The sequence below is a fragment of the Pseudophryne corroboree genome, chromosome 3 (genome assembly GCF_028390025.1).
Source record: "Pseudophryne corroboree isolate aPseCor3 chromosome 3, aPseCor3.hap2, whole genome shotgun sequence".
In the NCBI taxonomy this organism is placed as follows: Eukaryota; Metazoa; Chordata; class Amphibia; order Anura; family Myobatrachidae; genus Pseudophryne; species Pseudophryne corroboree.
This window is the reverse complement of record NC_086446.1, coordinates 808,481,104-808,495,758: the sequence shown is the minus strand read 5'-3', so window position 1 is coordinate 808,495,758 and position 14,655 is coordinate 808,481,104. Positions and strand designations below refer to the sequence as shown.

The window sequence follows — 14,655 nt, the reverse complement described above, 5'->3', positions numbered from 1 at the left end:
CTTGCCAAGCGACGGCTCAGCTGCCCAATAATGTGTCACGCTGCAGCCTGCTTCTTAGCGACTGGCTGAGCACGCAGGCTGGAGGAAAGAAGGAAGCTCCCTGCCAGCGCGTGTGTACTGGCCGGGTGAAGAGACAGGCTTCAGTCCTGTCTGCAAGGTCAAGATGGGCTGTTCAGTTCTTTACTTTTTTAATTATGTAGTAAATTTAAACGTAGGCTCTGGGTTGTGGGTGTGTGTATATGTGTATGTATGTGTGTATATATATATATATATATATATATATATATATAAATATATATAATATACACACACCCACACACCAGACTCTCCCGGCACTCCCGGACTCAGCACTTGGTGAAAGATAAAGTGCTTTATTTCGACGTTTCGGGATACTTCCCCCCATCATCAGGACAAGTGGGTCCTGATGACAGTTGGGGGGATTACCTCAAAACGTTGCAGTACAGTAAACAAAAACTGTATTGAACAAGTCACATACAACCGACGTTTCGAGGCTCGCAGACCTTTTTTTCCCCTTATTCACACCTTGAAAAATGGTCTGCGAGCCTGGAAACGTCGGTTGTATGTGACTTGTTCAATACAGTTGCCGCTGTTTATTCTGTAATATATATATATGAGCAGGGAGGGGATCCCAGCATTCGAAATACAAGACACCGGAACTACGACACTGCTCGGATCCCTGACCGCTGGAATCCCCAAACGAGTGTTTGCCAGGCCCACGGTAAGGTAACATGCGGGGGGAAGATTAGGTTTAGGCTGAAGTGGGAGTATTAGGATTAAACTGCGGTGTGTATATATATATATGTAAAATAGCTAATTTATCCAAACTACCCGATACTCCCCTAGTTCAAACAATACATTGTGTGTGTATATATATATATATATATATATATATATATATATATGTATGTGTAACCCTACCCTCAATACCCTGAACTAGAGCTGTCTATGTATTCTATTAAGGGATGGTTACCTAATATCAGTGCCTCCACCCAAGCTAATTATTTTAGGCTTGCCCGGGTAAGCCCTTTCCGCTTTTAGTAATGAATTTGCAAATCAATATGTCTATAAATGTATATGCGTGCACATTCTATACAGTATTATACCTGTTCTTCTGTTTGTTTTCCAGGATCTCCGGATGGAAATTTCAAGTACATTACATATGGTAAGTATAAGTAAAAGTATTTATTCTTTCTCATAAAGGTTTAGAAGAAATTTAAAAAACAAAACACATTTCACCAACATAGTAAAATACATCACTTTTCCAATCCTGTCTCACTAATACCCTCCCTTTTCTTTAACCTATACAGGTTATTTGCATGCAATACAAAAAATCTCCTTTGTTAAACAACACCGTTAGGTGTTTGAGTGACCCGGGTACTCTTTATAAGATAGTGCACTATCAACCCGATAAAACTCATAGAAGAAACAATAAATGATTCTAAATACTTAACATCACACTTTAGTAATAATATTCCTCTTTCCTTTCTGTTATTTTTCAGTCTGTGGGAGAAAAGGTATGTATCTATACAGAAGGCTACTGTAACACTTGCTGTCCAATAAGTTGTAATATATTGCCACTTATGTTTCTCTTTTATCAGTTAGGTGAAAAGTATCCTTTCCTCAGATGTAACTTACATCAGCTTTTCCTTTCTTTGCACAATAAAAGTATTGGAATTTCTTTTACTTAGATGTTGTGTTCCTTTAATACACTACATTCTGTATAGCCTTATTGTTGTTATATGGAAATGCCATAGTCCTTAGTGCAGGCTAATTTAGTTGATTCCTCTATAGTGATAACTAAATTTATATTGCTGTTAGTATATGTTGTAACCAGTCGGTTAAATGCACCTACACTTTTGCTTCATGCTGTTGCAGTAACAAATCACCTTCTCTCCTCCCCTTATTAGCTGACAGTTCTTTCAGATTTCTTCCAGAATATATATATATATAGAGTATAATATATATATATATATAGGGCACCATTAGATTAGAATGCTATAAGTTAATGCTTGGTCCCAAACAATATGCTAGGAAAAGTGTCGGTTATACACTTGATGTTCCCAAGCTATAGTATATGATGTTATTTCTTTGGGTCATGCTGACCTCTCTGCCCTTTGAGGTAATATTAACAACTGCAGGAGGTTACTTAATTTCTTTCCACACCTTTAGTAATAAAATGTCTCTCACTGTTAGTAATGCAAAATATAGTTCATTCCAGGCACATTATGCATATAAATTTTATCCGCTTAAGGTGGTGCTAAGACTGTCTATGGCTGGCATTCCTGTGCTAAGTTTAACTGTGAAGGATATGCTTTGGCTTAAGTGTAAAGTAGGTGCAAAAGGATTTGTGGGTCACTCACGCTTCAGTTGTGCTTTGGCCGTGCTGAGCGCTCCCCCGACTCCTCCTCCTTTTCAATGGAACAGCATACGGTGGGCGGAGCTCACTCTATTCATTACACAGACACTGACGCTGCTCACTCCCCAGCAACCAGAGTAGCTTCACTGGTTGCTATGAGCCGTCATGTCCGTCAGTGCCAGCCCTCCTCTTCCTTCATCAGCCGCAGGGACACTGATACACTTGCCGCCTCCCGGGTCCCGCCGGCGTCGCTGCAGCGATCCTCCGCACTCCTCCGCTGGCACCAGCGCCCGACCCTCTCCGCTAGTCAGCCCCGGCCTCACAGCACACGGAAACCCGCCGGCGTCCTCAGCAACTCCGGCAATACAGTGAGTACTTTTAGATAGCACTCACGCTGCCGCCCATCAGCGCCTCTCCATCTGCCCTGCTCCGGTCACATCACCTGGACTCCGCTGGCAGCTGTAACAATCTACAGCTCTGTCAGCCTGCACAGGAGATCCAGGTGTGTACTCTCGCAAGGGGAACCGCAGTCTGCCTCACCGCCGGCGGGGAGCTCTATTTATTCCCCCCAGACCTCTGGCTCGTGCGGCCTCCTTCCCGCCGGAGCCGCGCGCTGTCCCCTAGCCGCCGCCAATCAATATCTATTTCTCCCCCAGCTCGCGATCCACCTTGTATCCCCGCTCGTGGGCCTGCTTTTCCCGCCCTGCAGGGTATTACTCCCGCAGCGCGCGGACCATATAAGGACTCCATCTGCCACTCTTTGCTGCCCTGCAGGCTATTGCTGGCCCACAATGTCCCTCACTATCCCACAAAACACACAGTAACTACTAGGTCAAGTATCATTATATGACAGGCTATAATGTTAAACTCATACACTATATAATTTAAATAAATATATATATATATCACAAATATTCAACCTTCTTCTTCTTTTTTTTTGTAAAAGTTCATCTATATACACATTTACACACGCATAAATGAATATATATATATATATATATATATATACACACATCAGACATATACATTTCTTATATTTACAGCATAATATTCATATTACACTCTCCCCCTGGTGATCCATTTTAAATCATTTAAAGCAATTGGATCACCATTTCTAATTTGACTAACTCCAGGTTTGTATGGGTAAGTACCCATAGTAAGGCCACACATCTACCATATTGGGATGTATTATTCTGGGTATAATGCTAGGTTTTCCTAATTCATCATAGGTAAGCATCGATGGGGGCCGGCATACCCTTCTTGATCTATCCCATACCTGCTCCTCCTCTATTTCACTATAAGGATATGAAAACCTATCAGAGTCATCTGATACCCTTGGACTTTCAATATTACAATAGTCCAGATTTCCTTCCCAGGGATAGTTATCATTAGACTTTTGGATATTACCTTCCACATGTTCTAGGGGACCCTCTGTAACATGGTCATCAGTAAATTTGCCAACACCCAAACATTCATCCTTATAATAATACCCTTGTATCTCTGTTTCATCATCTAGGTCATTTATCATACTCAATTCATTATGTTTTGCATCTCTACTTTTTGTTCTTTCAGTAGTTGTGCTGGTAGTATCGTTTACTTCAAGCCCTTCTAACCGAACTTCTTTCCCTATAGGTAATAGATGTTGCCTATGATATGTCAGTATCCTGTTTTCTCCTGACTCAGGCTTGATCTTATATACAGGTAAGTTTGAAAATTTCTCAACTATCACAAAAGGATCTTCCCTCCACCTATTTGAAATTTTAAACTTTCTAGGTGTCCCTAGGTATCTCAGTAAAACTCGATCCCCTGGAACTAACTCATGGTCACGTATTCTCCTGTCATATCTGGTCTTATTTTTTAATCCCAATTTCCTTGCTGCACATTCAGCAATATCATAAGCCTCCTGTAATTCCTCCCGCAATTTCTTTATGTATTTTAAGTGGGAGATAGCAGGTTTGTCACTAGTGGATATCCCCATACATACATCTATGGGAAGCCTGGCTTCACGACCAAACATTAAATAGTAGGGGGAATACCCTGTGGCTTCATTCTGCGTACAATTATATGCATGTACTAAACGGTCAGTATGTCTTTTCCAGTACCTTTTATCAAGGGGATTTAATGTTCCCAACATATCCAATAAGGTTCTGTTGAACCTCTCAGGTTGAGGGTCACCTTGAGGATGATAGGGAGTTGTCCTAGATTTAGTTATTCCACAGGTTACACAAAGCTCCTTTATTAGTTTACTTTCAAATTCTCTGCCTTGGTCAGAGTGAAGTCTGTTTGGAAAACCATAGTGGATAAAAAATTTGGTCCATAATGTGTTTGCCACTGTTGATGCCTTTTGATTTGGTGTAACATACGCCTGGGCGTATCTGGTGAAATGATCAGTTATCACCAATATGTGACATTTCTTTCCTGGTTCTACTTCTAGTGTCAAAAAATCCATGCATATCAAATCCATAGGCCCACTACTTTTAAAATTTACCAAAGGGGCAATTTGTTTAATTACAGTTTTCCGAACTATACAATTTCCACAGTTCCTACAATAGGCCTCTACTTCTTCCCTCATTCCAGGCCAATAAAACTATTGATATTAGCTTAAAGGTTTTGTCATACCCTAAATGGCCATGGTCATTGTGCAAAGCTTTCATTACTGTACTCCTATGCTTTTTAGGCAGTACTAACTGTTTCCTTTCACCTCCTTCAGATTTCATAGTTACACGATATAATAACCCATCTGTTAGGAATAACTTGTTCCTCTGTCGCTCCAATAACTTAGCTTCTTTGGTAACTAGTGGGGGCCTAGAACTCCAACTCTGTTTCATTTTGTTTATTACATCTCTTATGTCTGGATCTTGATTTTGATCATCCTGTATCTGGCCTCTCCGGAGTCTAGGCAACCCTTCTAACTCTAAATTACTCAGCCAACAATATGATAATGGGATAGCTTCAGAAGTGGCTCCTAGAGGACTCAACATTTCTCCTGGCATCATTTCCCCAATTTGTATTTGATGACATATCCCTTTTACATCTCCCATAGGCACTTCAATCCATTCTTCTTCAACGTCACTACTACCCTGGTTGGGGATCCTAGACAACGAGTCAGCATCAATATTATTTATTCCAGGTCTATATTTTAGAGAGAAGTTATACAAGGCCAATGCTGCAAGCCACCTGTGTCCAGTAGCATCGAGTTTTGCTGTTGTTTGTATATAAGTTAAGGGGTTATTGTCGGTGTGTACCTCAAAAGGTACACCATACAAATAGTCATGGAATTTTTCTACCACACACCACTTTAAAGCCAAAAATTCCAACTTATGGGTAGGATAGTTCTTTTCACTAATGGATAAGCCCCGGCTAGTAAAAGACACAGGTTTCAGTTCACCTTGGTGCTTCTGATATAATACCCCTCCTATTCCTTCTAGTGAAGCATCTGTGTGGAGAACATATGGAAGGGTTGGATCAGCATATGCCAGGACTGGAGCACCCGTCAGTTTTTCTTTTAGAGCTTGAAAAGCCATTTCACATTTAGGATCCCATCTGTTTCCAAATGGTTCACTTGGTTTGAACCATTGGTTGGATATTGTTTTAGTAGTTTTCTTTTTATTATTTGGGGGATACCCTTTAGTCAAATCAGTAAGAGGCTTTGAAATTTTAGAATAGTTCGGGACAAAACGGCGGTAATAACCACAGAACCCTAAAAAAGATCTAAGTTCTTTCAATTTAGTTGGACGGGGCCAATTCCTCACTGCATCAACTTTGGCAGGGTCAGTTGACACTCCTTCCCTACTTACAATGTGTCCCAAATATTTCACAGAGGACCTACATAGCTGGCATTTATCGATGGATAGCTTCAATCCTCCCTCTATTAATCTATCCAACACTTTTAATAGACGGGAGTTATGTTCGGCTAGGGAATTTCCGAAAACAATAATATCATCTAGATAGACAATAACTTCTCTGTAATTCATGTCCCCTATAACTTTCTCCATAGTCCTTTGAAAAGTAGCAGGAGCTCCCTTTATACCTTGCGGCATTTTTAAGAATTCGAAGAATCCCAATGGGCAGATAAAGGCTGTTTTTTCTCTGTCTTCTGGGCACATAGGAATCTGATAAAACCCATTTCTTAGATCAAGTACTGAAAACCACCTGCTCCCTTGTAAACAATCTAATGCCTCGTCAATCTTAGGAACTGTGTACTGGTCTGGTACAGTTCGAGAATTTAGTGTCCTATAATCTACACACATACGTATTTTTCCATTTTTTTTTTTTGCTATCACAATTGGAGAGGCATATGGGCTGCGGGACTCAATAATGATTTGGTTCTCCAGTAATCCCTTCAGGTGTAACCGAACGTCCTCAAAATCCGCAGGTGCTATCCTACGAGAACGTTCTCTAAAAGGACTTATATCATTTAACTTTATGCCATGCTCTACTCCTTTTGCTTCTCCTAAGTCCCATTCTCCTGTTGAGAACGCTTGTTTTCTATATTCTAATTCCTTAATTAGAGAAACCTTGTCTTCTTTTACCATGTCACTTTCCTGAAAACAAACATCAAATTCATTCCCACTTTCACTGAGATTGGTTCCTGGTTGTACCAGCAAGGTATGTCCTACACCCATAACTCGTCTATCTTCATCCCGGCACCAATTTGATAGTACATGGTATAACTGAGTGTTAGTCCCCACAATCACAGGGGGCCCATTTCTTTCTCCCTGAATTTTAGGACATATGAGAGCAATAAAGGGTACTTCTAAAGGCTCTTCAGGTGTTTTCCCATCAAATTCAAGGGTTACTTGTACATAACCCAAATAGGGGTACTTTTCAACACTTAATCCCCAGATGACTAGCCCACTAAGTGGTTGTATGGGTACATTTGATATATGATCATTATACCATGTTTCAAAAATTATAGATACTTGGGACCCACTGTCTAAAAGTACTTTACAGTTAACTCCATTAATAGATGCAGAAACTATGGGGGCAGGCCCCAATAGACCCTCTGGCACCGTCCCGTTCCACCATGAATTCCCCATTGCACAGTTGCTGACTTCTAGGGGGACTGTGAGGGGTTCACAGCCCTCCCCTGTTCGTTTCCCTGCCCCGTAGAATTTCCTCTATGTGCGTTATAATTTGTTACCGAAGTTCTTGAAGATGATCCATCATTATTTGCATTACATTCAAACGCTCTGTGTCCCATTCTACCACATCTAAAACATCCTCTTCCTCTATTATTGTAAGAGTTTCCTCTTCCCATGCCTCGATCAGATGAATTGTTATTACTCTTCTGAGAAGAGTTTCCTGAGTTTCTACTACTTTGAGAGGCTATAAATTGCTCTATTTTCTTATTTTGCTCTTCTATCGTTTTAACTACCTTATCTTCAAAAGGATTTACTTCTATAGAGGGTTGAACGACCTTAACCTTTTTTATTGTTTTTTCTCTCATTTCGATTAATACTTCTTCCTGCTTTACTTCTTTTAACAATTCGTTAAAAGTAGGAGTAGGTTCCCTTGTTCCCGAACATCTAATTTTCTGGGCCACAGAATCAGTGGTCATTGCTCCCCTCAATAACTGCTTCATTCTACTTCTATCTACTTCATCCCGGGTAATTCCACCCTTTTCTACTATCTTGTATAAAAGTTTGTCCAATCTTATTAAGTAAGCACTTAACTTTTCTCCAGGTTCCTGGAACGTATGATGCAACCTAGATGTTAAATCCCCTACATCTTCTAAGGTACCATAGGCATAATCTAACGCCTCAAAATATGTCTCAAGAGTAGCTTGCGGATTACTTCGTCTAGCTGCCTGTATTATTCCCATGGCAGGCCCCCTTAAGCTTTCAACCACTCTTTGCCTTTTTATTTGATCAGGGCATTGCCATTCCTCAGCTTGCTGAACAGCAGCTTCTTTCCAGGACTCGTACATTTCTTCACCTAGTGGTACAGGTACTATCCCCGAAAATATTCGTAATCTTCTATAGCTCCCTTCATAGTGCCAGCGTTCTAACTGGGTAACCACTCTATCTACCATTGTCTCAAACTGTGACCCATCTACATTTGCACCATTCCCTTGTGTATTACTATTTGCATTTTCCCTTTCAGGGGTGTCCACAGAAGTGGATATGTGTGCATTACTGGCTTCCTCATCTTTTCTCTTAGGCCAGATAATATACCACCGCCTCCCAACTTCCTCATTTGCCATTATCATCATTGGGATCATACATGGATCTAACTCCTTTTCAGCTTCTATTAATATAGCTATTTCTTCTCTCCATTTATCCACAATCTTAGGTCTCTTAACCCCATATAATTTGTCTATAATTGTTCTAATGACTTCTTCATCTGAAAATTCAGAGAAATTTCCTCCTATTGCTATACATTTTTTAGGATTTTTCTCTTTTTGCATACACCAAGTGTATATATCCTCTTCTGTTAAATTCTCCATTCTTACTGAACTCATATCTCAGCAGTGCCTCCAAATGTAACCCTACCCTCAATACCCTGAACTAGAGCTGTCTATGTATTCTATTAAGGGATGGTTACCTAATATCAGTGCCTCCACCCAAGCTAATTATTTTAGGCTTGCCCGGGTAAGCCCTTTCCGCTTTTAGTAATGAATTTGCAAATCAATATGTCTATAAATGTATATGCGTGCACATTCTATACAGTATTATACCTGTTCTTCTGTTTGTTTTCCAGGATCTCCGGATGGAAATTTCAAGTACATTACATATGGTAAGTATAAGTAAAAGTATTTATTCTTTCTCATAAAGGTTTAGAAGAAATTTAAAAAACAAAACACATTTCACCAACATAGTAAAATACATCACTTTTCCAATCCTGTCTCACTAATACCCTCCCTTTTCTTTAACCTATACAGGTTATTTGCATGCAATACAAAAAATCTCCTTTGTTAAACAACACCGTTAGGTGTTTGAGTGACCCGGGTACTCTTTATAAGATAGTGCACTATCAACCCGATAAAACTCATAGAAGAAACAATAAATGATTCTAAATACTTAACATCACACTTTAGTAATAATATTCCTCTTTCCTTTCTGTTATTTTTCAGTCTGTGGGAGAAAAGGTATGTATCTATACAGAAGGCTACTGTAACACTTGCTGTCCAATAAGTTGTAATATATTGCCACTTATGTTTCTCTTTTATCAGTTAGGTGAAAAGTATCCTTTCCTCAGATGTAACTTACATCAGCTTTTCCTTTCTTTGCACAATAAAAGTATTGGAATTTCTTTTACTTAGATGTTGTGTTCCTTTAATACACTACATTCTGTATAGCCTTATTGTTGTTATATGGAAATGCCATAGTCCTTAGTGCAGGCTAATTTAGTTGATTCCTCTATAGTGATAACTAAATTTATATTGCTGTTAGTATATGTTGTAACCAGTCGGTTAAATGCACCTACACTTTTGCTTCATGCTGTTGCAGTAACAAATCACCTTCTCTCCTCCCCTTATTAGCTGACAGTTCTTTCAGATTTCTTCCAGAATATATATATATAGAGTATAATATATATATATATAGGGCACCATTAGATTAGAATGCTATAAGTTAATGCTTGGTCCCAAACAATATGCTAGGAAAAGTGTCGGTTATACACTTGATGTTCCCAAGCTATAGTATATGATGTTATTTCTTTGGGTCATGCTGACCTCTCTGCCCTTTGAGGTAATATTAACAACTGCAGGAGGTTACTTAATTTCTTTCCACACCTTTAGTAATAAAATGTCTCTCACTGTTAGTAATGCAAAATATAGTTCATTCCAGGCACATTATGCATATAAATTTTATCCGCTTAAGGTGGTGCTAAGACTGTCTATGGCTGGCATTCCTGTGCTAAGTTTAACTGTGAAGGATATGCTTTGGCTTAAGTGTAAAGTAGGTGCAAAAGGATTTGTGGGTCACTCACGCTTCAGTTGTGCTTTGGCCGTGCTGAGCGCTCCCCCGACTCCTCCTCCTTTTCAATGGAACAGCATACGGTGGGCGGAGCTCACTCTATTCATTACACAGACACTGACGCTGCTCACTCCCCAGCAACCAGAGTAGCTTCACTGGTTGCTATGAGCCGTCATGTCCGTCAGTGCCAGCCCTCCTCTTCCTTCATCAGCCGCAGGGACACTGATACACTTGCCGCCTCCCGGGTCCCGCCGGCGTCGCTGCAGCGATCCTCCGCACTCCTCCGCTGGCACCAGCGCCCGACCCTCTCCGCTAGTCAGCCCCGGCCTCACAGCACACGGAAACCCGCCGGCGTCCTCAGCAACTCCGGCAATACAGTGAGTACTTTTAGATAGCACTCACGCTGCCGCCCATCAGCGCCTCTCCATCTGCCCTGCTCCGGTCACATCACCTGGACTCCGCTGGCAGCTGTGACAATCTACAGCTCTGTCAGCCTGCACAGGAGATCCAGGTGTGTACTCTCGCAAGGGGAACCGCAGTCTGCCTCACCGCCGGCGGGGAGCTCTATTTATTCCCCCCAGACCTCTGGCTCGTGCGGCCTCCTTCCCGCCGGAGCCGCGCGCTGTCCCCTAGCCGCCGCCAATCAATATCTATTTCTCCCCCAGCTCGCGATCCACCTTGTATCCCCGCTCGTGGGCCTGCTTTTCCCGCCCTGCAGGGTATTACTCCCGCAGCGCGCGGACCATATAAGGACTCCATCTGCCACTCTTTGCTGCCCTGCAGGCTATTGCTGGCCCACAATGTCCCTCACTATCCCACAAAACACACAGTAACTACTAGGTCAAGTATCATTATATGACAGGCTATAATGTTAAACTCATACACTATATAATTTAAATAAATATATATATATATCACAAATATTCAACCTTCTTCTTCTTTTTTTTTGTAAAAGTTCATCTATATACACATTTACACACGCATAAATGAATATATATATATATATATATATATATATACACACATCAGACATATACATTTCTTATATTTACAGCATAATATTCATATTACATATGTATAATTTTTGACCTTAGGGCCCCCCTGTCTTAAGAACCCTGGGCCCCCCAATGCCTTAATCCAGCTCTGTCCCACAGACCCTCATATACATGTTGCAGCAAACATGCCATTATCCGGTCTGTTCAGTTATACCCCGCTCCATCCTACATACATGCACACCCCTGCAGACTGCGCTCCCCTCTGTAGCTAGAATGGGGGAAGGAAAGAGGGTTCCAGTTATACCCCGCTCCATCCTACATACATGCACACCCCTGCAGACTGCGCTCCCCTCTGTAGCTGGATTGGGGGAAGGAAAGAGGGTTCCAGTTATACCCTGCTCCATTCTACATACATGCACACCCCTGCAGACTGCGCTCCCCTCTGTAGCTGGAATGGGGGAAGGAAAGAGGGTTCCAGTTATACCCCGCTCCATCCTACAAACATGCACACCCCTGCAGACTGCGCACCCCTCTGTAGCTGGAATGGGGGAAGGAAAGAGGGTTCCAGTTATACCCCGCTCCATCCTACAAACATGCACACCCCTACAGACTGCGCTCCCCTCTGTAGCTGGAATGGGGGAAGGAAAGAGGGTTCTAGTTATACCCCGCTCCATCCTACATACATGCACACCCCTGCAGACTGCACACCCCTCTGTAGCTGGAATGGGGGAAGGAAAGAGGGTGCCAGTTATACTCCGCTCCATCCTACATACATGCACACCCCTGCAGACCCCTCTGTAGCTGGAATGGGGGAAGGAAAGAGGGTTCCAGTTATACCCCGCTCCATCCTACATACATGCACACCCCTGCAGACTGCGCACCCCTCTGTAGCTGAAACGAGGGAAGGAAAGAGGGTTCCAGTTATACTCCGCTCCATCCTACATACATGCACACCCCTGCAGACTGCACACCCCTCTGTAGCTGGAATGGGGGAAGGAAAGAGGGTTCCAGTTATACCCCGCTCCATCCTACATACATGCACACCCCTGCAGACTGCGCTCCCCTCTGTAGCTGGAATGGGGGAAGAAGAAAAGAGGGTTCCAGTTATACCCCGCACCATCCTACATACATGCACACCCCTGCAGACTGCACACCCCTCTGTAGCTGGAATGGGGGAAGGAAAGAGGGTTCCAGTTATACCCCGCTCCATCCTACATACATGCACACCCCTGCAGACTGCGCTCCCCTCTGTAGCTGGAATGGGGGAAGGAAAGAGGGTTCCAGTTATACCCCGCTCCATCCTACATACATGCACACCCCTGCAGACTGCGCTCCCCTCTGTAGCTGGAATGGGGGAAGGAAAGAGGGTTCCAGTTATACCCCGCTCCATCCTACATACATGCAAACCCCTGCAGACTGCGCTCCCCTCTGTAGCTGGAATGGGGGAAGGAAAGAGGGTTCCAGTTATACCCCGCTCCATCCTACATACATGCACACCCCTGCAGACTGCGCTCCCCTCTGTAGCTGGAATGGGGGAAGGAAAGAGGGTTCCAGTTATACCCCGCTCCATCTTACATACATGCACACCCCTGCAGACTGCGCTCCCCTCTGTAGCTGGAATCGGGAAAGGAAAGAGGGTTCCAGTTATACCCCGCTCCATCCTACATACATGCACACCCCTGCAGACTGCGCTCCCCTCTGTAGCTGGAATGGGGGAAGGAAAGAGGGTTCCAGTTATACCCCGCTCCATTCTACATACATGCACACCCCTGCAGACTGCACACCCCTCTGTAGCTGGAAAGAGGGAAGGAAAGAGGGCTCCAGTTATACCCCACTCCATTCTACATACATGCATGCACACCCCTGCAGACTGCGCTCCCCTCTGTAGTTGGAATGGGGGAAGGAAAGAGGGTTCCAGTTATACCCCACTCCATCCTACATACATGCACACCCCTGCAGACTGCGCTCCCCTCTGTAGCTGGAATGGGGGAAGGAAACAGGGTTCCAGTTATACCCCACTCCATCCTACATACATACAAATCCCTGCAGACTGCGCACCCCTCTGTAGCTGGAATGGGAAAAGGAAAGAGGGTTCCAGTTTACCCTGCTCCATCCTACATACATGCACACCCCTGGAGACTGCGCTCCCCTCTGTAGCTGGAATGGGGGAAGGAAAGAGGGTTCCAGCTATACCCCACTTCATTCTACATACATGCACACCCCTGCAGACTGCACACCCCTCTGTAGCTGGAATGAGGGAAGGAAAGAGGGTTCCAGTTATACCCCGCTCCATCCTACATACATGCATGCACACCCCTGCAGACTGCGTTCCCCTCTGTAGCTGGAATGGGGGAAGGAAAGAGGGTTCCAGTTATACCCCGTTCCATCCTACATACATGCACACCCCTGCAGACTGCGCTCCCCTCCGTAGCTGGAATGGGGGAAGGAAAGAGGGTTCCAGTTACACCCTGCTCTATCCTACATACATGCACACCCCTGCAGACTGCGCACCCCTCTGTAGCTGGAATGGGGGAAGGAAAGAGGGTTCCAGTTATACCCCACTCCATTCTACATACATGCACACCCCTGCAGACTGCACATCCCTCTGTAGCTGGAATGAGGGAAGGAAAGAGGGTTCCAGTTATACCCCGCTCCATCCTACATACATGTATGCACACCCCTGCAGACTGCGCTCCCCTCTGTAGCTGGAATGGGGGAAGGAAAGAGGGTTTCAGTTATAACCCGCTCCATCCTACATACATGCACACCCCTGCAGACTGCGCTCCCCTCTGTAGCTGGAATGGGGGAAGGAAAGAGGGTTCCAGTTATACCCTGCTCCATCCTACACATGCACACCCCTGCAGACTGCGCACCCCTCTGTAGCTGGAATGGGGGAAGGAAAGAGGGTTCCAGTTATACCCCGCTCCATTCTACATACATGCACACCCCTGCAGACTGCACACCCCTCTGTAGCTGGAATGAGGGAAGGAAAGAGGGTTCCAGTTATACCCCGCTCCATCCTACATACATGCACACCCCTGCAGACTGCGCTCCCCTCTGTAGCTGGAATGAGGGAAGGAAAGAGGGTTCCAGTTATACCCCGCTCCATTCTACATACATGCACACCCCTGCAGACTTCGCACCCCTCTGTAGCTGGAATGGGTGAAGGAAAGAGGGTTCCAGTTATACCCCGCTCCATCCTACATACATGCACACTCCTGCAGACTGCACATCCCTCTGTAGCTGGAATGAGGGAAGGAAAGACGGTTCCAGTTATACCCCGCTCCATCCTACATACATGCACACCCCTGCAGACTGCACATCCCTCTGTAGCTGGAATGAGGGAAGGAAAGACGGTTCCAGT

The 14,655-nt window shown here is 43.9% G+C and overlaps 1 long non-coding RNA gene across 1 annotated transcript; it reads left to right on the top strand.

Annotated features, from left to right (window-relative positions):
- The first annotated feature begins 1,145 nt into the window (after positions 1–1,145).
- On the top strand, positions 1,146–9,504 carry LOC135058298 (uncharacterized). The gene is made up of 5 exons (XR_010244730.1): positions 1,146–1,183; positions 1,521–1,535; positions 4,010–4,078; positions 9,080–9,115; positions 9,453–9,504. It is a non-coding gene; the product is annotated as an uncharacterized LOC135058298 (long non-coding RNA).
- The last annotated feature ends 5,151 nt before the right edge of the window (positions 9,505–14,655 follow it).